Below are 23,671 nucleotides of genomic sequence, written 5' to 3'. Positions count from 1 at the left end.
AAAGGAAAAAAAAAAGAAAAAAAAAAAAAAATTTCCCAAAAAAAAGAACCCCCTTTGGGGGGTTTTTTTCCCCCCAAAACCCCCCCCCCCCCCCGTGGGGGGCCCCCACCCCCCCCCAAAACCCCCTTTTTCCCCCCTTTTCCAAACAACCCAAAAAAAATTTTAAACCCCCAACAACCCCGGGGGGGGGGGGCCCCCCCCCCCCCCCCTTTTTTTCCCTTTTTTTTTCCCCCCCCCCCCCCCCCTTTTTTTTTTAAAAAAATTTTGGGGGTTTTTTTTTTTTATTTTAAAAAAAGGAATGAAAAAAAATTTTTTTTGGGGGGGTTTTTTTCCCCCCTTAAATTTTTAAAAAAAACAGGAAAAAAAAATTTTTTAAAAAAAAAAAAAAAAAAAAACCCCAAAAAAAACCCCAAAAAAGGAAAAAAAAAAAATTTAAAAAATAAAAAGGTTTAAAAAAAAAAAATTTAAACTTTTTTTCCCCCAAAAAAAAAAAACCCTTTTAAAAAAAAATTTAAAAAAAAGGGGGGGTTTTTTTTTCCCAAAAATTTTTTTTTTTTCCCCCTTTTTTTAAAAAACCCCTTTTTTTAATTTTTAAAAATTTTTTTTTTTTCCCCCCCAAAAAAAAAAAATTTTTTTTTTCCCCGGGGAAAAAAAAAAAAAAAAAAAAAATTAAAATTTCCCCCCCTTTAAAAAAAAAAACCCCCCCCCCCCCCCCCCTTTTCCCCTTTTTACCCAAAAAATTTCCAAATTTTTTTTTTACGGGGTTTTTTTTCAAATTTTTTTTCAAATTTTTTTTAAAAAAAAGGGGAAAATTTTTTACAAAAAAAAACAAAATTTTAAAAAAGCCCCCCCCCCCCCGGGGCCCTTTTTTTTTCTGGTTTTTTTTTTTTTTGCCCTTTTTTTTGGGGTTTTTTTGGGGGCCCCCCTTTTTTTTTGGGCCCCCCCTTTTTTCCCCCTTTTTTTTAAAAAATTTTTTGGGGGGTTTTTTGGGGTTTTTGGGGGGGGGTTTTGGGGGGGAAAGGGGGTTGGTTTGGGGGAAAAAAGGGGGGGGAAAAAAGGAAAAGGGGGGTTTAAAAACCCCAAAGGGGGGGTTTGGGGGGGGGGGGCAAGTTTTTTTAATTGGGGGTTTGGGGTTTGTTAAAAAAAAGGGAAGGGGGGAAAAAAAACCAAAATTTTTTTCCCCCGGGTTTTGGGGGTTTGGGGAAAAGGGGGCCCCGGAAAAAAATTTTTTTTTTTTTTCCCCCCCCCCCAATTTTTTGGGTTTTTGGGGGGCCCCTTTTTTTTTTTTGGGGCTTGGGGGGGAAAATTTTTGGGGGAAAAGGGGGGTTTTAGGGGGTTTTGGGGGCCCCCCTTTTTCCCGGCCTTTAAAAATTTTTTTTTTTTTTTAAAGGGGGCTTTTTGGTTTTTTTTGAAAAAAAATTTTTTTTTTTTTTAAATTTTTTAAAAACCCCCCAAAAAAAATTTGGGGGGGAAAAGGGGGGAAACCCAAAAAAAAAACCCCAAAATTTTCCAAAAAAATTGAAAAAAAAAAAAAAAAAAAAAAAAATTTTTTTTTTAAAAAAAAATTTTTTTTTAAACCGGGGCCGGTTTTCCTGGTTTTCCGGCCCCCAAAAAAAAAAAAAAACCCTTTAAAAAAAATAAAAAAAAAAAAAAACCTTTTTTTAAAAAAAAAAAACCCAAAAAGGGGAAAAAGGGAAAATTTTTTTTTTTTTTTTTTGGCCCAAAAGGGGGAAAAAAAAAAAAAAAAAAAATTTTTTGGTTTTTTTTTTTTAAAAGTGTTTTTTCTTTTTTTTTTTTAAAAGGGAAAAAAAGGGGGGAAAAATTTAAAAATTAAAAAAAAAAAAAACCCCTTTTTTAAAAAAAAAATTAAAAAAAATTTTTTTTTAAAAAAATTTTTTTTTTTAAAAAAATTTTTTTTTTAAAAAAAAAAGGGGGAAAAAAAATCCCCGATAATTTTCCCAAATGGGGGGCCGGGGAAATTTTTTAAAAAAAAATTTTTTTTTTTTTTTTTAAAAAAAAAAAAAAAAAAAAAATTTTTTTTAACAAAGGTTTTTTCCCCCTTTTTAAAATTTTAAACCCCCAAAAAAACCTTTTGGGGTTTTCCCAAAAGGGGGAAAAATTTTTTTTGGTTTTAAAAAATTTTTTTTTAAAAATTTTTTTTTCCCCCGGTTTTTTTAAAGGGGCCCCAAAAAAAAAACCCCCCAAAAAAAAAAAGGGGGGGGGGGGGAAAATATCCCCAAAAACCTTTTGGGGTTTTGGGGTTTTTTGGAAGGGGTTTTAAAAGGGGTTTTTTTTAAATTTTTTTAATTTTTAAATTTTTTTTAAAAAAAACCTTTTTTAAAAAACAACCAAAATTTAAATTAAAAAATTTTTTTAAAAATTTTTTTTAAAAATTTTTAAAAATTTTAAAAAAAAAACCCCCCCGTTTTCCCCCTTTAAACCCCCAAAAATTTTGGCCCGATATAAATTTTGGGAAAAAAAGGGTTTTAAAAAAAGATTTTTTTTTTAAAAAAAAAATTAAAAAAAAAAAGGGGGGTTTTTTGTTAAAAAACCCTTTTTAAAAAAACAATTTTTGGGGGGGGTTTAAAGGGGTTTTTTTTTTAAAAAATTTTTTTAAAAACCCCCTTTTGGGGGAAAAACCCCCCCAAAAAAATTTTAAAACCCCCCGCATACCCAAAACCCCCCCAAAAAGGGTTAAAAAATTCTTAAAAAAAAAAAAGGTTTTTTTTGGCCAAAAAAAGGGGGGGGGAAAAAAAAAAAAAAACCCTTTTTTTAAAAAAAAATTTTTTTTTGGGGGAAAAATTTTTTTAAATTTGGGGGGGAAAACAAGTTCTACCTAATAATCCAACCAAAATTAGCCAATTCCTAATTAAAAAATCAAGAATCGTCCCTCGAACTGGCAAAATTGTCAGGCGCCCAAATCTGCAAACCAAGCGACAGACATAATTCCTCAATAACGTGCTAAAAAGAGTCACTCACAGTAAATAGCCAGGACCTTAATGATCCGTAAATTCACACTAGGATTCCTTCAAATATGATGATGGACAAAATGAAGTAATGGAATGTCCAAATTCAAAAATAATACACACCAGCCACATCCACAAAAGCAAACACGTCCTCACAGCACACCATAGATCTCCAGCAGGAAACAGAACGCAGTGTATCAACAAAAAGTCTCCCTGCACGGAGGAAGTTGCACGGCAAGAAAATAGAACAAAAATAATAAATAGCCAGCAACAAGATAGCTGTGAACTATAATATAAATTTAATAATATTTAGACTTCATGAAACAGACCGGTTTCAGCCTGGAATTAACCTGGCCTTCTTCAGTGCTATGAAAAAACAAAAAAGACATGGGAAGTTATGCCATCCATTGCATTTGTTTGTAGCTGTTACGGTGATAATTTGGTCTTTGGAACACCACCTAAAAAAGGCACTATGGGGTGGCAAGAGGCTTGGCCAATATCCAGAAGCCCAGGGGTGACAGATGCAGGCCATCTCTGGCAAAGCATCGAGGTCTGTCAATCATGTCATCCCAGGCAGACAGATACTGGATCCCCTTCAAATGAAACCAAACACTTAGCCAATTGCTGAAATCAATAATTTTCTGCTTGTACTGTGGTATCATTCTGGGTGATTGCAGGATGCTGCTCAGGGCTAGGGTCATATCCACCTGGGCTACATAATCCAGAGCTCCTCCATGTCTCTTTTCATGTAGTCCAGGGAGGTACATCTCAGATCATTCACACCTACATGTACAATGACAGAGTCATATTTGTACCTGTTGTTGAGGGACCTGAGTGTGTGCATTATGTGATGGAGCCTGGCACCTGACAGGCAGCTGACTGTTGTTTTCCCCTTATTCAGCCTAGAGAGTGGGACATCGGTGTGCCTCACTATTGAGTCACCTATGACTAGTGTGTTGGGCATGCTGTTTTGCCTTAGGGGCTTTGGTTGCATGGCACACTGTTTAGGAGAGTTATGTGTCTCATTATTAGTGTTGTGCTGTGGTGGTCGAGTGCGTTTCTGCCTTGGAGGTCTCTGCTGCTTGGGTAGATTTTTATTGAGAGCCTCCGCAAAGGTTGGTGTATGGTTTGTGTTTTTATGTGAAAGCAGTGCTGGTGTGTTTTTGGAGGGCTATGTGTTCCATGTGGTGTGATACAAGTGTTGACCTTCTCCTCTTGACCAGCTATTCAGGTCCTGGCTGGAGAGTGCGTGGCTTCCAATTTGAATATTATAAGGGCATCTCTCACAAGTCTGAATGTTGGAAGGTAAGATGAGAGGGTTGTCTGTGTACATGAGGCAGTTGCTACAAAGCCTCAGGATGACCAGGTTTACCAGGTTAATAGGAGAAAGCACAGGGAACTGACCTGTAGACATGCCTGGAGGGGTGGGCATTGATAATAAGTGCTGGATCTGTTTCCTTGTAGAATGTTTAGTGCTGGTAGCACTTTTGTGTGCTACAATAATTGCTAAAAGAAGTCTGGTAAAGTGCTAGGCTAATAAGCTGGTATAAGTCCAGCAGATGAGAGAACTAGTAGGTCTAAAGGAAAAATTGAAGAGCAGACTCTAGCACCACTCAGAAGCTTGCAAACAGTCCTGGATACAGCAAGTCTGTATCTGGACTAGACTAGTTACAGGAAAGGCAGCAAACAAGAGCAAATGGAGGCTTTTAAACCGGAAAGTTGAGAGAGATGGAAAAACCTACCCAAACAGCCAATAAATACAATTTCTGGGCCAGAAACCACTCCTTATGTGGTAGATAGGCTACTTAGTGCTTACCGCTCCCACTGATAAGCTAGATATCTTCCCTCCAACACAGAAAGGCTTGGGGGACTCAGGAGCTTACAAACAATCTTGGATACAGCAAATCTGTATCTGGGCTAGACTAGTTACAGGGAAGGTGGGAAACAAGTGCAAATGCGGGCTTTTAAATCAGAAAGTTATGAGGGATGTTCACCGGCAACTCTCTACTCCTAGTCCACAGAAGCTCAACATGTGAGAAATGCAACTATATGAAGATCCTTGAATCCATGCCCTCTCACACACCAATCAGTACATATGACAATGGAGTGGGTTGTCAACATGCACACCTCATCTCCTGCTTCACCGAAACACATATCACACATACCTATATATGTGGAGGTCCTCACCAGAAACATAACTAAACACCAGAGACCTCCCAAACACAAACACAAGCATGCTACACATAACACTTCCTTTACAGAACATCATACACATAATAGCTCACACACCAGTGTCTCACCTATCAAGGCCTTAAAGCAAAAAACAAAACCAAACATATTAGCCCGTAAGACACACAGATGTCCCTCTCACCAGGCTGGATAAGAAAAAGGTCATGGTCAGCTGTCTGTCAGGTGCTAGGATCCACCACATCACACATGCACTCAAGTCTCTCAACAGCAGGTACTGTTATGACTCCGTCATAGTCTATGCTGGTGTGAATGACTTGAGATGTACCTCTCTGGACTATATGAAGAGAGACATGACTGAACTCTCGGATTATGTGTCTCAGGCAGGTATGTCCATAGCCTTAAGCACAATTTTGCCTTCACCTAGGATGATGCCTCACTACAAACAGAAAATGATTGTCTTCAATAATTGGCTTAGTTTCTGGTGTCATTCTAAGGGGATACGGTATCTGTCAGCCTGAGATGACATAATCAACAGACCACGATGCTTTGCCAGTGATGGTCTTCATCTGTCACCCCTGGGATTTTGGCTACTGGCTAAGGCTCTTACCATCCCCATAGTGCCTTTTTAGGCAGTGTCTCAAGGACAAAGTTCCTGACATAAAAACTCCATCTAAAAACAATCTGGTTATACTGCTAAATACTAGGAGTCTTAACATGAAACTGCACTCACTGGAAGCAATCCTCACCTTGGAAGATGCAGACATTTGTCCAGTCATGGAGACCTGGTTCAAGGCTGTGGAGATCACCCCAGGCATACTAGGTTACACCTCATTCCACAGCTTCAGACCATAACCTGAAGGCATGAAAACTTAAGGAGGTGGTGTATCAATATTCATTAAAGATAAATACACCTCCAAACTGGTTAAACAGTTTGATTCCCTGGAGATACTTCAGGTGCAATTAACTTGTCAACTTCAAGTCATTACCAGCTACAGGCCCCCCCCCCCACCATGAATCAGGACACCCACTCTGCCTATTTGGATCTACTTGAGTCTATCAAGATACATCTGAACACCTTGGTTCTGTCTGACTTTAACTACCCACCATTGACTGAGTAAATTACTTGTGTTCAAACTCACTTGCCCAAAGGTTCCTTGACTTCATTCTTCATTAATTCCAATGCCCTGGACCAGCTGGTTGACACCCCCACAAGGGGTGCCAACATCCTAGATCTGGTTCTTAACAATATGGGAGGACCACTGTAAGGTCTTCCCTGGTGAGATCTGACCACAAATTCGTCTCATTCAAAGTAACTGTTGCATCTGAACCCCCCCCCCCCCCTCCAGCAGCAATTAAAGTAAATAACTTCTCCAAAGCATGTTGTAACCTCTTATTGGATGGTAAAAATAGCTTCACTGCACACACCCCCAATGGAATTAGCAACTATGCATAGTTCTACACCAGCACTTTATACAAACACCTATATAACTGCATTGACTCGGTGTACCTGATAAGACCAAAACAAGCTCCTCAAGGAAAAGCAAACCTGCCAGGTGGACAACTGCCATTAACAGGCTTTACAAGAAGAGGAAGAAATTGCTGTCTAAAAGTAAGAGGGAGTGATCCCTAAACTGGAAACATGCCCTCCTCAGCTTAAACAAGCAAATAAGACTTCTTGTGAAGTTCTCCAAAGCAAACTACAAATCCAAATTAGCTTCCTCAACTAAGGACAATCATAAGGCATTCTTTAGTTACATCTGTAACCTAAAAGGAAAACCCCAGATTTGTGCCAAACTGGTAGTTGATGATACCACATATACTGAGCCTGTGGACATAGCTAACCTGTTGGCTGACAGGTTCTGAAAAAACTTCACTCCCCTGTCCCTACCACATGTACCCCATGACATCCCTACCACCTGTGCCCTACTTTGCATCTCTAAAGAGCAGGTCATAAAGGCCCCCTCCAAGATGAAAAACAAAGCATCTATGAGCCCTGATAACATCTCAGGCTGCATCCTACATTTGTTAAAACAAGAATTAGCAATACCACTGAGTACTCTTTATAATCATAGTCTAAGAAACAACTTTGTCCCAGTTGAATGGAAAATGGCCACTGTTATTCCCTTGCACAAAGGTGGCACTTCCACTGACCGCAGGAACTATAGCCATATTAGCCTGACTAGCCTTATCTACAAGGCCATGGAGTGAATCATCATGGACCTTATCAACAAAGATATAGGTAATTTCCAATGACTTGACCTTACTCAGTTTGGATTTGTCAAAGGGAGATCATGCCTGTTAAACGCGGTGGACTTCTTTGAGACAGTCACCAAGGCCCTGGATGAGGGGAAATCTGTGCATACAGCCTACCTAGACTTAGCTAAAGCATTTGACACTATCCCCCACTCAGGCATCATTGACAAACTCACTCAGCTAGGTATCAACCCCTATATAGTTAGAGGGGTTGCTAACTGGCTCACTGATAGAACACATATAGTCAAAAAAGGGAATCCACCTCCAACAGCAGACCGGTAATCAGTGGTGTTCATAGGATCATAGGAAGTTACTAGGCTACTGGCCCTGAGGCCTTTACAAGCCTAGCCAAGAATTTAGCCCATGTTCCAACAAGTCAGCACCCTATGTCACTCGGGACACAGGTAGAATCCCAGGGATGTAGAAGGTGCTCTACAGGAATCAGTCCTGGGACCTCTACTGTTTGGAATCTATTTCTCCAAAGTGCAAGCAAAAACTGAAGGTCTGTGGCTGACAAAGTTTGCTGATGACTGAAAACTAGGAGCAGTCATAGAATCTCCAAATGATGACAACATCCTACAAGAGGGTCTTACACAAACAAATGATTGGTGCAAAAGCCATAGCCTTAAACTCAAGGCAAAAAATGTATGATGCCTTTGGTTTATTAACCTTGGCGAAAGCGCTTAGTTGTTCGTACTCTTCTTGTGGATGTTAACATTGGTATTGTGGATTATTGAGCATTAAACCGTCATCAGCTACATTGTTTCGGTGAATTTTTTCTTTTTTTAATTGTTGTTTTAGGTTGTTGACCTGTTGGTTTTGATTAAAAAATGTATTATCATCGCTGTCAGTAAGAGTGATGTTCATGCTAACTACCACATCAGTACCCTCATCTCATAAGTAAGGGATTGCCTCCAGAAAAAAGAAGTTATAACCTCCCTGTATTCTTCCCTCATCAGGCCAATAATCGAGTACAGTGCCCCTTTTGGTATGGACCTTTCCAGGCACCTACAGCAATTGGATAAACCACAAAAGTTCCTCACAAGGAAAATTCAAGGCCATCAGCATCTGTTCTATGTGCATGTCTGAAATCACTATGACTTTATTCTGTTTCATACAGACTACTCAGAGATGATCTCTGTCTTGCATATAAGGCAATCTCTGACCCTGCTTTACTGGAAATGCTGCATATCCGCAAGTCAGATGGTACATGGGTTACTTGCTCTAAAGACCTTAACCTGGTATGTGACATTAATAGAAATTGTTGGATGGACAGATTTGTCTCCAAGAGGTTACCATACCTCTGGAGCAGACCCCCACTTTATGTCAAATAGAGCACCTCATTGGTCCTCTTCAAACGTAATCTGGACGATTGAATGGGTAACTGTAAATTCACCCTATAGGTTCCACCTGTATCTCTCTTTGACAGGGATATTAGGTGCTAATTGTGGAAATAAGGGTAGAACTTGGCTAGGCTTGTAAGGGTCATTAGCCTAGCAACTTCCTGTGATCCTATGATTTGAGTCATAATAGTTAAAAGTTGCAGAACAAGGACCCTCAAGCTAAGCTATGCCTCTAAGAAAAGCTGTAGTGAGGCAATAACTGTCATAAAATGAAGATCAGATGTCCAAATTAAAAAAGAAACATGTCCAGTGAGATATTCCACTTCTGGAATACTACTGTAGAAATTAGATGGATATATAGACAGTTTGAGAGTTGAACATGATTCTAAAAACTGAAACTTGCATTTATAAAAATGTTTTTGAAAGAATACAAAAGTATCATTTGATATAAAAACCCTATGACATGCTTAACATACAGATAAAGTTGATTTAAGATGCTCAATAAAATGTAATGCATTCTATGTCATCTGTATCCATCTCATCGTATGGTCTTTTACTCTGATCTCCACAATTAACATGTAAGTACTTATCATCCAGGTCAAAAGAAGTTCTTATACCTCTTTATGCAACCCAATTAAATCAAACCTTTCCAGACATATTAAGCAACTGGAAAGACTCTAGACATTCCTAACTTAGAAGGTTGTTAGTCTAAACTCACTGTGCTACCAGTAAAGGCTTGAGGTGATATCACATTAGTTAGTTTCTTACAGGATCTTGCAAGGTGGTCTCTGCCTTGAGTTTTGCTCCATGAGGGACCCCATCCTCCTTGATTTCCTGTATCTTTGCAAGTGACAAATCTCCACTAATATCTGAATTTGGGATTTAAATCTCCACAAGCACTAAATAAAATGTGCTGGAGGGATATATTTATTATCCAGTGCCTACCCCACCTTTGGAACAAACTAAATCTAGACAATTTGATGGATAATCATCAATTTACTCCAAGACTGACCTGCTTTACCCTATTTAAAATGGGGGAATGGAGCTGGAGGGTGCATACTGGCAAGGAGTAAATAGTCATGCAACTTAATTGCCTTGCTTTTCCTGTATCTTTGCAAGTGAAATATCTCCACTAATATCTGAATTAGGGATTTAAATCTCCACAAGTACTAAATAAAATGTGCTGGAGTGATATATTTATTATTCACTGCCTATACCAGCTCTGAAACAAACTAAATCTAAAAGATTTGATGGATACCTATCAATTTACTCCAGGACTGACCTGCTTTGCCCTACTTAAGATGGGGGAATGGAGCTGGAGGGTGCATACTGGCAAGGAGTAAATAGTCATGCGACTTAATTGCCTTGTTTTTCCACATGATTTTATAATGCTATCTTATAGGTTCATAGGTTCATAGTTTGGTACTAGGCTATCAGCCCTAGGGCCTATACAAGCCTAGCCATAACAATTCCCTGGCTATTTCTTCTCACAATATTTACTTCCCTGGACCCATGTCTAGCATGGTGGCTGACATGATCCCCGGAATGAATTTCCTATCTCCCATCCAATCGACAAGGTTCCTTTTGAAGAGGGCCAAGAAGGCACTCTGCTTGACATGTATGGGCAGTCTATTCCAGAGTCTGGGGAGTCTCTGGGTCAGGAACCTATCCCTTCAGCTTGTTTTGTCAATTGTGATGCCAAGGTTTAGATCTCTGGATCATTTGGCTCTGAGGGATTGGGATTTCTTTAAGTGGAGCATGTCCAACAGCTCAGGGTTTGACATGGCCTTGTTTGTTAAGCAGAGATCGCCTCTGAGTAGACAATATGCCACAGAGTATAGCTGGAGTTTTTTTAGACAGTCAGCATAGGGCATCTGCTTTAGGCCTGTGATTCTTTTAGTGAGGTATTTCTGCGGCCTTTCCAGTTGTTGCAGATGTCTTGTGAGGTACATACCAAACGGGGCATTGTACTCTATAATGGGTCTAATGAGGGATGAGTACAGTGGGACCATGACCTCCTTTTTTCTGGATGAAAAGTCCTTAGTGATGAGGTGTGCCACATAGAAGGATTTCCTGACTGTTGTGGAGATTTGGTTATCGAAGGTGAGACCACGGTCCACCTGTGTCCTTAAGTCTCTCTTCACACATTCGGTGTTTAGTGTACTGCCACCTATTATGGTTTTTCCCAAAGAGAATAACTATACATTTCTTGCCATTGAGCTTGAGCCAATGGCTCTGGCACCAAGCATCTGTTTCTGTAAGGCCCTTTTGTAGAATATCCACATCATATGGGGATTCAATAATGGCTCCCAGTTTGCAGTTATCTGCGAACTTTGTTAGCCAGAGTCCCTTAGTGGTGGTCTGTACTTCCGAGAAGTAGATGCCAAACAAGAGCGATCTCAGGACTGAACCCTGAGGTACTCCACTTGTCACTTACCTGGAGCTGGATTTGGAGTCGGCTACTTTTACAGTCTGGGTTCTGTCAGTAAGCCAGTTGGCAACCCATCGAGTGACGTACTCATTTATGCCCAGCTTAGTAAGTTTATCTATGATTCCAGAGTGGGGGATGGTGTTGAATGCCTTGGCAGGGACATGCCTGTTTTTTATTTATTTTTTCTTCGTTTTATCCACCCAGTCCTTCCAAAATGATTTGTTTCCTACTTTGCTTGTCTCCTACTCATGGTTCTCAATATACCACACTCCTTTTAGTGCTACAGTATCAAAATATCATTCTTCCTTCAAGCTACTAACATCAAGTATGTTTTTACCTAGGTTTACTTATTAAGTAGATAAGTGAACAGGTGTATCACAAGAACCTTTTCAGTTATGACCTAGCCACAAGAACAAGATGGGGAAAGGGTAATACAACATAAACAAAGAATATTTAGTATAGCCAATCAACCTCCATGTTCTTGTGAGGCTGAAGAAAATCAAAGTACTGAGAAAAAAACATAAACGCATAGGAATAGTATGCAAACTCCATACAGATAGCGAGCATTGCTCAGTATTAATTTCTAGATACTACAGTTATGAGACAGACATCTTAGCACTAAGTTACCACTCTGCCCTGGCCCTTTGGAATAGATCATACTAGAAATGCCCTATTTGTTGATACTCTTTGTATCCAGATTTTCAGGTACTTTGGCCCCTTTTTATTTCATATATGTTTCTACTATCTACATTTTCCTATTTGCTACTGATTATTTACTGTTATCCCTCTTTGATTGTGTATCACTAACTTTTCTGATAATATAACGATAGAGGCTATGAGTTCCCTGCTACTTTTTCCTGTCTCTCTACCTGGCTAGCTTAAATGATTGGTAATCAAGTAGTAAGGGAGCCTCAATATTTTGTGATTTATTTCTTGCAAGCTATATAATGTGAAGACACAAGACAAGTTGCTGGTCTAATCTGAAGACTAAATATATGGAAGTTGAGCTCTGTTTTGCCTGAGTCACAGCAGTGTAGACAGAACCTCTTCATTAGCATTACTAGTTCATTTGCAGCACATAATATAACTGTAGTCCTACTTGCATTTAATACTTGTTTGCTTTTGTTAGTCAGTTCTCCAAAGTTGAAACGTTTCCTTTAAGCAGACATATAGCTATAAGCATAAAAGGCAAAGTGCCTGGTGCAGGAACTGTGATGCCCCAGCACTGACCCAGTAATCAAGGAGCCTTAATCCTTACCACTAACACCAGTGGGGGATGTACACCTGGGAGGATGACAAGTACAAACACAGTAAAGTGCAATTTCCCTTAAGAGCACACAGAGATCACAGTCAGTCTGGGGCTGGTTTCTCCCTCTTTCTCCAGATCGCCAGTAAGACTCCCCACTGGCACAGCTCTAGGGTTGAAATATCAGTTGAGTGGCCAAGCCAAAACCTCCAGCACCCTCCCTGTCCAACCAGTGCTTCATGTCCCTGCCCAAGTAGCTCTCTCACACACACACACACACACACACACACACACACACACACACACACACACACACACACACACACACACTCTTGGAGGTTTGATTTGTATACAAATACACACACACACACACACACACACACACACACACACACACACACCTGCGAAAGGCTGGCACAGGTTTACTAGTTATGCCCCCTTCTGCCCAGACTATAAGGTAGTTCCAACTGCCACCAGCCAACTCTTTATCAGCTGCTCTAAGGCCCTTAACTAAAGGTGTCCAATCCTACTGTGTAATGTTACTAGTAATCCAAATGGTAGTCCAACCAAGAGAAAAGCTATTTAGCAGTGGCCTGTACAGTGTCACCAAATAGATATGAAAGTAGTTTAAGAGATTAAATATGTCTCACAGATAGCCATAAAGACAGGTTTGAATATATTTAATAATAAATAAATAGTAAAAGAACAAGACAATACTCAGTAAGTAATCAGCCACATCAGAGTTCAAAATCACAGGAAAATATTTAAAACAACATTGCAGGACACTCTCAAATAAATAAGGAAAACATCTAAGCTATACTTTACTATATTCCTATCTGAATATAAAAGAATTACTATGCCCTAAAAAAACTTACTCACAGCAAGGCAAGTGCAGTAGGTGGTTCATAGATTACTCCAACACTGCACCTACTGCACCTGAGGCCATAACTCTATCCATTTAGCTACGTGGATATAAAATAAATACCTCTCCGTTTTGAACCTAGGTCCCTCTCACCTACAGTCTACTGCATTAACTCACCATGCCACACAGATCTAACTACAAGGTAGCTGCAGCCAGCTTCAAACCCTCAACACCATCAACCATAAATAAACACCTCTGCCAAGTGTCAAACCTGTGCCCTCTCAAGTACAGCACACTGCATTAACCCACTGTGCTACAGAGGCTTTTGGTGATGAGTAGATGTTCTTGCTATGTCAAAGACAAAATACAAATGCACAGTGTTCTTAAATTAATATCCAATATTAATGCTGAGTTAGCTTGGATGACATCACTTTTTGTCACCTGACTTCAGTTCCCAAGCTAAACCCCTTTGTCAGAAACTAACAGAATTTTAGCATATCCCTGTGAAAAATACATATTTCTCAGATGTTTGCAGATCCTGGAAGTCATAAAACAATAACCCACTTCTACATCTTAAACCTAGTAATTACTTCTCTTTCAAGACAATGCAAAAAAACTTCTAGCTCTAGACATTGTGTCTGCTTCTGCAATGAAACTGAGAGAGAACATCTCTTTTATTATGTGGTTGTTTTTTTTAAGTTAACCTACTGTGTTCCAGTTTCCATTAAACATATTCATTTAAATAGTCACAATAGTGCAGGTACATTCCTGTTCTATTCCAGTAGGGCATGCTGTGGTTAGATTTTAGTTCAGTACTTTACACACACTTCTGTATAAATCATATCAATATTCTCAAATGACAGAATTATTTACAAAATTCCATATAGCTGGGCAGGCAGTATTGTCCTATGTCACAGGAACCAACAACTTTCAGGACTCAGTTTCACAGCTAATGAGTGAAAATACACAAATGTATATGTATGCGGTTATTAATAGGACGTGCTGGAGGGACAGATTCATCACCCAGAGACTCCCCATGCTGTGGAACAAAATCCTGGTACATGTGAGGCAGAGCACCTCGCTGGCCTTGTTCAAGAGAAATCTTGACCAATGGATGGGAGATCGCAGATATACCCCAGGGATTACCTCAGTGTCACTGCTTGACAGAGGCACAGCAAAATAATGGGCATAGTATCCTTCAAACTAAAGGGGTGGCGAAAGTCACAAAACTCTGGGCTAGGCTTATAAATGCCCTTGGGCAGATAGCCTAGTATGAACCTATGAACCTATGATAACAAGCCATGGAACAGCTGTTTAGTCACTGATAGTGTTTAAGGCTAGGAGAGGATAAGTGTCCCTAAATCAGGTACCATTGTAAAATGTTAAAATCTTTTTTTTTTTTTTGGTTTTCCTCCCATAAGCCACCTCTCTTTCTGTTTGCACTGATATAATCACATTCTTAGTCATAATAGTTTCAGGTTACTACAGGTAAGAAAAGAAAAAGAAAAATGTGTAATTTCCTACATTCTGAATGACTACTTCTACCGAATGTCTATGTACAACAAAAACAGTGGAAATGTAAAAAAAAAAGCACAAAAATGGCTAAAACCTGATCTGAGTGTAAAGAAATACCAAAATATAAAAAACACTTAACCATGCAAGGTGAAATGTTTTAATAACAGTAATGAGTGCTTTCATTAACATGTAAACTTAAGACTTCTTCAGAACACCATACATATAAAACACATACTTTAAATGCGATCCCTAGACCTATGACCTATTACATGATTAATTAAAAATACAAAAATATTGCATCATATGTGTTAAAAAATATAATACCACATCAAATACATTGAATGTATATGTATATATTAAAAATACATATACTAAATCAAAGAGTTAAAATTTTAACTCTGCAACATTTAAAAAAAGCATTTAATGTTGATCATGATTGGAGGAACTCCCTGGTCAGCCTCAAGTAAGAAGCTGAGATCCCTCATAAAATCTTCCAAAGCTAGTTCTGAAAACAAAATTGCCACTGATTCTAAAGACAACCACAAAGCATTATATAGCTATGGCAAGAATCTCAATGGCAACACTCATATCTGCTCTGAGTTACAGCACAATAGCACTAAATATACAGAACTAACTGATATTGCCAACATCCTGGCAGATAGGTTCAGTGCTAACTTTATCCAGTTCTCACCCCGTAAAGGGCCCATCTCTATACTGGAAGAATGCAAAGTTCCTGTACTCGCTGCTGTACAGATAAAAACCACACTCTCCAAAGCCAAGAACACAGCATCCATAGGACCTGACAACATCCCAGGCTGCGTTCTACACAAACTGTAGAATGAACTGGCACTCCACCTAAGCACCATGTTCAATCATAGCCTCACCTCAGGCTTTTTGCCCAATGAATGGTGCACAGCGACGGTTATCCCACTTCACAAAGGGGGAGCCAACATGGACCCCGGGAACTACCGCCCCATTAGCCTAATGAGCCTGGTATGCAAGGCCATGGAATGTATCATCATGGATCATATACACAAAGACATTGGTAATCTCCATCCAAACTCTGATTCCACCCAGTTCAGGTTTGTAAAAGGTAGATCATGTCTCCTAAACCTGATAGACTTCTTTAAAGCAGTCACCAAAGCCGTAGACGAGGGTAAGGTGGTTCACACAGCCTATCTAGATCTCGCCAAGGCTTTTGACACCATCTCCCACTCTGGAATTATAGATAAACTCACTAAACTAGGTATAAATCCCTATGTCACAAGATGGGTTGCCAACTGGCTCAAAGACGGAACCCACACTGTGAAAGTAGCAGACTACAAATCTGACTTCAGATCAGTGACAAGTGGAGTACCACAGGGTTTAGTCCTGGGTCTTCTATCTACTTTTCTGAAGTACTGGCTAACATAAAAGGTCTTTGGCTAATGAAGTTCACAGATGACTGCAAACTAGGAGCCATAATCGAAACAACTAACAATGTGGACAGCCTACAAAAGGGCCTCGCGGAGACAGATGCCTAGTGTCAAAGCCATGGCCTCAAGCTCAATGCCAAAAAGTGCACCGTCATCCCCTTTGGTAAAAACTCTGTATCCATGAGTTACCACATAGGTGGTAGTCTACTTAACACCAAAAGTGTGATAAGAGACCTTGGGACACAGGTGGACAGTAGTCTCTCCTTTGATAATCACATTGCCACAGTAGTCAGGAAATAATTCTACGTGGCACACCTCATCACAAAAGGTTTCTCATCCAGGAAAAAAAAGGTCACTGTTCCCCTCTACTCGTCACTCATTAGACCCATTATGGAGTACAATGCCCCTTTTGGCATGTACCTCACAAGACATTTACAACAACTGGAAAGGCTGCAGAAATACCTCACAAAGAGGATTACCAGCCTCAAACAGATACTCTATGCAGACCGTCTCAAAAAACACCAGCTTTACTCAGTCGCATATCGCCTACTCAGAGGCGATCTCTGCCTAACATACAAAGCTATGTCAAACACAGAGCTGTTGGACATGCTCCACTTAAAGAAATCCCAAAACCTTGTCACTACAATAAACAGAACATGCTGGAGGGATAGATTCCTGTCCCAGAGACTTCTCATATTCTGGAATAAACTACCTATCTATATCAAACAAAGCTCCTCATTAGCACTCTAAAAGAAAAATCTTGATGATTGGATGGGGAATAGGAAATTCACCCCAGGGATCACCTCTGTGGCTCTGCTTGACAGGGGCACAGGAAAATAATTTCCTTGGGTGGCGAAAGTCAGGGTACCTTTTTGGCTAGGCTTATATAGGTCCTAGGGCCAGTAGCCTAGTACCTACCTATGAACCTATGAATCATGTCATTTAAGTCTGGATGTTTAGCAGCCTGTGAATCAGTCTGCCATTTGGTTTCCATTTGATCCAGTCTGACAGTATAATCCCCTCCACTGATGTTATTTTCCACATGATTAACTTCAAAGAACAGAATTTTTTTAAGTCCATTACAATTTAAAAAAATATTTGTATAAATCATTCTTTTCTTTTTTTGAACTTCTGTACATAAATATGTTCAACTATATTTCTTGTGCATAAATATGTTCATCAATATATTTATTGCTGAATTATACCTCTAAATATGAACAAGTACTTTTTCATTCTTTGTATTTCGTTACTCTCCCTTCTTCACTTACTTCCTTACTGCTATCTAATTCTCTTCCTTGACTTTCTCTCTAAATAGTTTTTGCCTCACTTCATATTGCAATTCCTATTTGTATTAGATGAACTTAACTTTAAGTTGTCTACAAACTGTAAAATTTCTCTAAGTACTAAATGGTTGTCTTATACCTTGTATCAATTCTCAACAAATGTTTTATATTATGTCTAATTTGTTATAATTGTTTAAACTGCAGATGTTTTTGCTGTATTTCTGAAGATTGTAAAATTATTATTCTTAAAATGTTTTCTAATAATATGGAGCTTTTCTCTCCAGGCTTCTGCTGAAAATGGGCTTCTACCTAGTCAGACTTTCCCAGTAATCAAATGTCAATCAATCAATCGATAAATAAATGAATAAATAATGCCCTAGTAGACATGCCAATACAGAAGCCATTAGATAAAGAACTGACATGCACATAAAAATGCCCTTAGGTCTTTTATAACTTTGTTAAACCAGGCAAATGCAGACAATGTCCTTTGCTTATAAACCTACAAGTATTACAATTTCTACACTTACAGGTTTCATTAATCTTATCTGTAAATGGTCTATGAATCATAGTAAATCTCCATTCTAACAAAAATATCAAAGTAGTAATCATGTTTAAAACAAAGTTGTGTTTGGGTTACATACCTATAACCTTAATTAAGTCCAGGTTAACTATTTGAATTTTCAGTTGACTAATAACACTTTTAATAACATCTGAATCTACTGTCATGTCCAGAATAATGGTCCTTGATACTAGATATTCTTTGTTAACTTTCTTGGGGGCTCCTTAACTTAAAAATGGGGGGAACATAATATCCTTATTCACAACTTCATCAACCGTACTCCTTAATCATGTATTTTGATAACCTCTGTCAATAAACATGTCCACAAAGCAGTCTAACTTCTCTTTACAGCTGGAATCATCTGTATTCAGCTTAGAGGCCTTAAGCATTTAAACCTTAGTTATGTTATTTTTATAAAATAAGGATGTACATTTGTAAAATCTAAATAGTTATTTGCAAAGGTAGACTTCTGAAAAATATGGTTATGAAAAGTACCAACCTTACACTCTAAATAACTTCTGTGTGTTGCAATGTTACCCATACTGAATTTCAAAAAAGTAGTACTTGTATTTAACTTGTATAAACATTATTTACCATGTATTAGGAATTCTTTCCATATAAAAAAGAAGCCATCAACAAACCTCTTATAAAATAGTACCTCTTTAGCATTGATTAGTTTAGCATAGATTGATTGATAGGGTTGGGAGGGTGGCCTAATGGTTAAGGTGTTTGCCTTACAAACACAAGGTGCAGGGTTTGAGTATCACAAGGGATAATTGGCTAGGCTTAAAATGGCCCACAAGGGCAGTTAGCTTAGTACTAATCTATGAAATTAAATTAAGCAAAATGTATGTTTCCCACCAGCATAAAACAATAGTAGTATAAGCAAGAGATACCATAGCCCCTCATACCAATGCCTCTTATTTGCTTATAAAACTTATTACTAAAAGTTAAAAAAATATATACTTTCCAATAAAACTACAATTAAAGTATATACAATATTAATATTCATTTAAAATATATACAATATTAATTTTCATATTTTCTATTTTACAATATTTTATTAAAATGACCTAACACAATCAGTCTCTTCATTACTTGGTATATTGGTGAAAAGAGAACAAACAACTATTGTAAACAGACTCATTTTCTTGTATTTTATAAAACCAAACTTGTCTTACAAATCCCAAGAGTCGCAGATATAGGAGTCAAGTGATTGTACTATGGGATTAAGCACACTATCAATATAAATGGAAATACATTCTAAGTACATTCTGTAGTACAACCCTATGCAGCCACTGTCTAAATGGAAGATTCCTAGGATCCTTGCATATGTTGGGAATTCCATAATACCTAATTCAGGTCTGGTCTCATATAAAAAGGAATACACCAAAATCAATGTTCTTTTGCTATAATACCTCTAATAGTAACTCATTTATTTTATTATAACATGAATACATTTCATATAAACAAACCTCTACCTATTTATTAACATTGTTCAATATGAATTCCATAGTTGTGCAATACTTTTCAAAGGTTATAACCATCATACTCCTCCTATCAGCTTTCATAAACCAAATGTTTTCCTTACACCTTAACTGTTAAATCACTTCTATTCACCAGGACTAAATTGTATCACAATCTCGTATTTTTCCACTTTTCACATCTCTTATTTACTCCTCTTCACAAGACAGCTAACATCTTTGTAAAGTGTGTGTTAATGAGGGGTTATATGTACTAGGTTTATGTAAAACCTTCTTGTCCATGGTGACATTGTGCACAATATATTCCCTGTTGAGTTTTCTGATGAACAATCGAAAATGAAATGAAGTTTCCACTAAATTTTCTCTTCTAGTAGGCAGAAAAGAAAAAAAAAACATTTTAATACTTCAAGGAATCCAGGGCATCCAAGCTGAGTAAAGTACAACTGTTTTAAAAAAGACAGACATAAGAAAAGGAGAAATATTTAAGAGGAAGACAGTTTCTAGGAAATTAGGCAATGTTGTTTCACAGAATGAATATTAGCTGACAGAAACTGTCTCTCTTAAAGGGTACAGTTGTAAAAGAAAATAATACAATAATTTGTAGCTGAGTGTAAAGAAATTCTTATGTGATGAGTATAAAAAGAAATAAGACTTACAGCTTTTGTTTCACTGTAACATAATCACAGTACTGAATTTGTTGTACTCACTAATGTGATTAAGCACATCAAATCTGAGAAAATGACTTTAGCTGAACAAAGACCTGAAAAAGCTGATTTTCATGTTCAGTGTAAAAGATTTATTGCATGCATGTTTGCATTTATTTCTTTTATGTCCATTTGTTTTCTGACAACAATTCAACTGAGTTAAAAAAAAACATATCTATCTATCCATGCACAACCCCTTTTTGCATACGGGGTTGGAGTATCACTTCAACAGTGACAAGCATCTAGAGCCAAGGTCTACACCATTGGGTGGCTAGCCCTGCTGTAGTTGTTCTTCCATACCACACACTCGTGCACGCACCCAGCCTCACACCTATGGCCACATTATACATATAGGTTCATAGGTTCATAGGTAGGTACTAGGCTATTGGCCCTAGGCCTATATAAGCCTAGCCAAATGGTACCCTGGCTTTTGCCACCCAAGAAAATGATTTTCCTGTGCCCCTGTCAAGCACAGCCACAGAAGTGATCCCCGGGGTGAATTTCTTATCTCCCATCCAAGCAAGATTTTTCTTGAAGAATGCTAATGAGGAACTTTGTTTGAAATAGATAGGTAGTTTGCTCCAGAGTATGGGAAATCATACATATATAAATAGTCAAGTGGCTATTAGTGGTCTGAACATGTCCGTGAACTGAAATGATTCCTGTTAAGTGCCTGCTTCTGCACTTTAATGTAGTCTTGGTCTCTGTCCCTTCTTACTGCAGTCAAAGTAGATGGTGTGCATGGTTCTAATGGCGCTGAAGGTTCAGGCTCAGTCATCATTGGTATCTCATAAGACCAGAAGGTAGCACAGTGTGGGCATCGTGGATTTTCAGTTCAGCCTTCAAAGTATCTTGTTAAACATGTAATGTTCATATGAATCCTGCAGTTCTCACACAACTGGCTATGAATAGTAATGTGGCAAATGTTACGCACCTTAACTTTCTTCCTATGTGGTCCGAATATATTGTTTCACTTCCATAACGCAGTGAGCACTGAAGGTATATTCTCCTATTTTCTCACTCAGCCAACTGTCCTGAGCTAGGTGATGAAGAATGTGTTCTATCTCCTTTTTCATCATTTTTGTTTGAAGCTTATCGTGTCAAGATTCAGAATATCCATGGATGAGGCAAAGCCATTTTCCAACATTACTATAAAGTCCATTGTTTTTTTATAAATGGGTATAATTAATTTTTTGCATAATCAGATACCATTAAAGTTATTTCTATTTCTGTAAGCTTCATCATTGCATAGAGCTGTTTTCCATATCCTTCTGATACTCCTCTTCTTATCTGCATGAGCAGAGGTTGCAGTTGGTTGTTTATGATCTTGATGAAGTCCTGCAGTTTATCAGCAGCATAGAATACTTTAGAGTCTTGCAGCATTGTTTGTAAAGCTTCTGGGCTTCAGAGCCTTCTAGAATTCCTCGAGACATCAATATCTGCAGAAATTGTCTGTGACTGTCAGTCATTTGTTCTAGTTGTACAGACATAGCTTTCACTTGTGTGAGTCATAACCTGATGCAGGTAGGTCCTTTCTGACACCGGACAAGCAAGAAGTTACATTCCTCATTTCAATTGTGGATTTTATTTATTACTTTTCCTTTCATCTCCAGAGTAAATATACACCCTCTGGCCCACAATCACCAAGCTTCCCCCTGTATCAGCTGATTAGGAGTGCATATACATATATATATATATATATATATATATATATATATATATATATATATATATATATATACACACACACACACACACACACACACACATATATATATATATATATATGTGCGTGTGTGTGTGTTCATAAGTGGGTACCAGCCCAAGTGCCATTTTGAGCTTAACCAAGCTTATCCCAAGTTTACCAAAATATTGCTGACCTGTGTTATTATCCAAAGGAATTATATGGTTATGATAAAGGCTTGTACACACCAAGCTTTCACAGGCTGCCCCTGTTCATTAAGGACATAGGTGCCAAGCCAGGAGTAAATCTGTGACTTCCCATCCATTGGTCCTACTTACATTTGAATATGTTTATTGATGGGCTCTGCTTCTCATAGATAGGAAGCCTATTCCAGAGAGGGGTAATATTTGAAACACATACCTGTCTCTCTCTAGTATGTCTTGTTTATGTCACAGGCTAGGTTTAGGTCCTTAGAATGGGTATTTCTGATAGTGTTTGCTTTGTGGATTTGCAACAAATCCATCAGTGTGGGATCAGAGGATGCCTTGTAGGCTAGGCATAAATTGCTGTGCATCAGTCTGCAGGAGATGAGTATCAATCCCTGTGAGACACCACTAGTGAATGGCCTCTTTGTCAAAATGTATTACCCTAACCTAAATTCTTGCATCCTATCAGTGAGCCAGCTGGATATCTAGCAGGGTTTATGCCTAATTTTGTAAGTTTATCTGCAATGCCTGAGTGAAGTATTGTGCTGAATGCCTTGGCCAGGTTAAAGTAGGTGGTGTGTACTCTCTAGCCGCATCCTTGGCTTTAATGACCTTCTCAAAGAAGTCTGCCATGTTAAATAGGCATGACCTGCCTTTGACAAAACTGAACTGGATATGGCCCAGTTTGTGTAGGTTTCCTATGTTATTGTTTATCAGATGCATGACAATTGTCTCCATGGCCCTGCATGTGAAACTTGTCAGGCTTATGAGTCTGTAATTCCCTGGATCCATGAAATGCCCCCATTTGTTAGAGGGAAAACTGTTGCAATCCTCCATTCCTTTGGCACAAAGCCTATCTGGAGGTTATAGTTAAATAGAGATTCTAGAAGGCCTGACAGGTCATGTTTTATGGTATTCAGGAGGCATTTTGGGATATTATTAGGACCCACTGAAGCAGTGCTGTTAGCCTTAGCAAGCACAGTGAAGACTTGATCCCTAGGGATAGTTGGTGTAGAAATGGTGGGGGGTATTTCCAGGGAGGTGACTGATAGTGATAGGGAGGTAAAACTGGAGCTAAATTTATCGGCCAGCAAATTTGCTATATTCTCTGACTCCATGTAGGTGTCTCCATTCACCATTAGTTTGGCATAGTGTTGGTGTTACCTTCAAGGTTGCAAAAGTAAATGAAGAAAGCCTTGTGGTTGTCCTTAGATTGGGAAGCTATTTTTGTCTATTTGTGTGTGGGTTTAGGGTAAATGATCAAAATGCAAATACAGAGTAGCTCCTGATCAATGCCTTCAAATTAAAATGCACAGTTAACAAAAAATAAATAAATAAATCTACCAAACACAAAAAGATTGCACAAGGAACACCTTCCTTTTGCAATCTTACATGAGAAATCCAGCCATTACATTCAGATCAAATTTGTCTGAATAGTGATCATGTTACTGACATTTTTTTTCTAAGGAAAGGTGCAGGGTTTGACTAGGGGTATGGTTAGGATTAGGGATAGCATATATTAATAAGGTA

General features: G+C 38.4%; 1 pseudogene; it reads right to left on the bottom strand.

Moving 5' to 3' along the window:
* Nucleotides 1-20,876: 20,876 nt before the first annotated feature.
* LOC122794986 lies at nucleotides 20,877-21,720 on the bottom strand (annotated as a pseudogene).
* Nucleotides 21,721-23,671: the final 1,951 nt, after the last annotated feature.

Source organism: Protopterus annectens, chromosome 2.part1 (genome assembly GCF_019279795.1).
Source record: "Protopterus annectens isolate FY-2018-M chromosome 2.part1, PAN1.0, whole genome shotgun sequence".
Classification (NCBI taxonomy): Eukaryota; Metazoa; Chordata; order Ceratodontiformes; family Protopteridae; genus Protopterus; species Protopterus annectens.
Note: the sequence above shows the minus strand (reverse complement) of the source record. Positions and strands in the feature narration are given on the sequence as shown.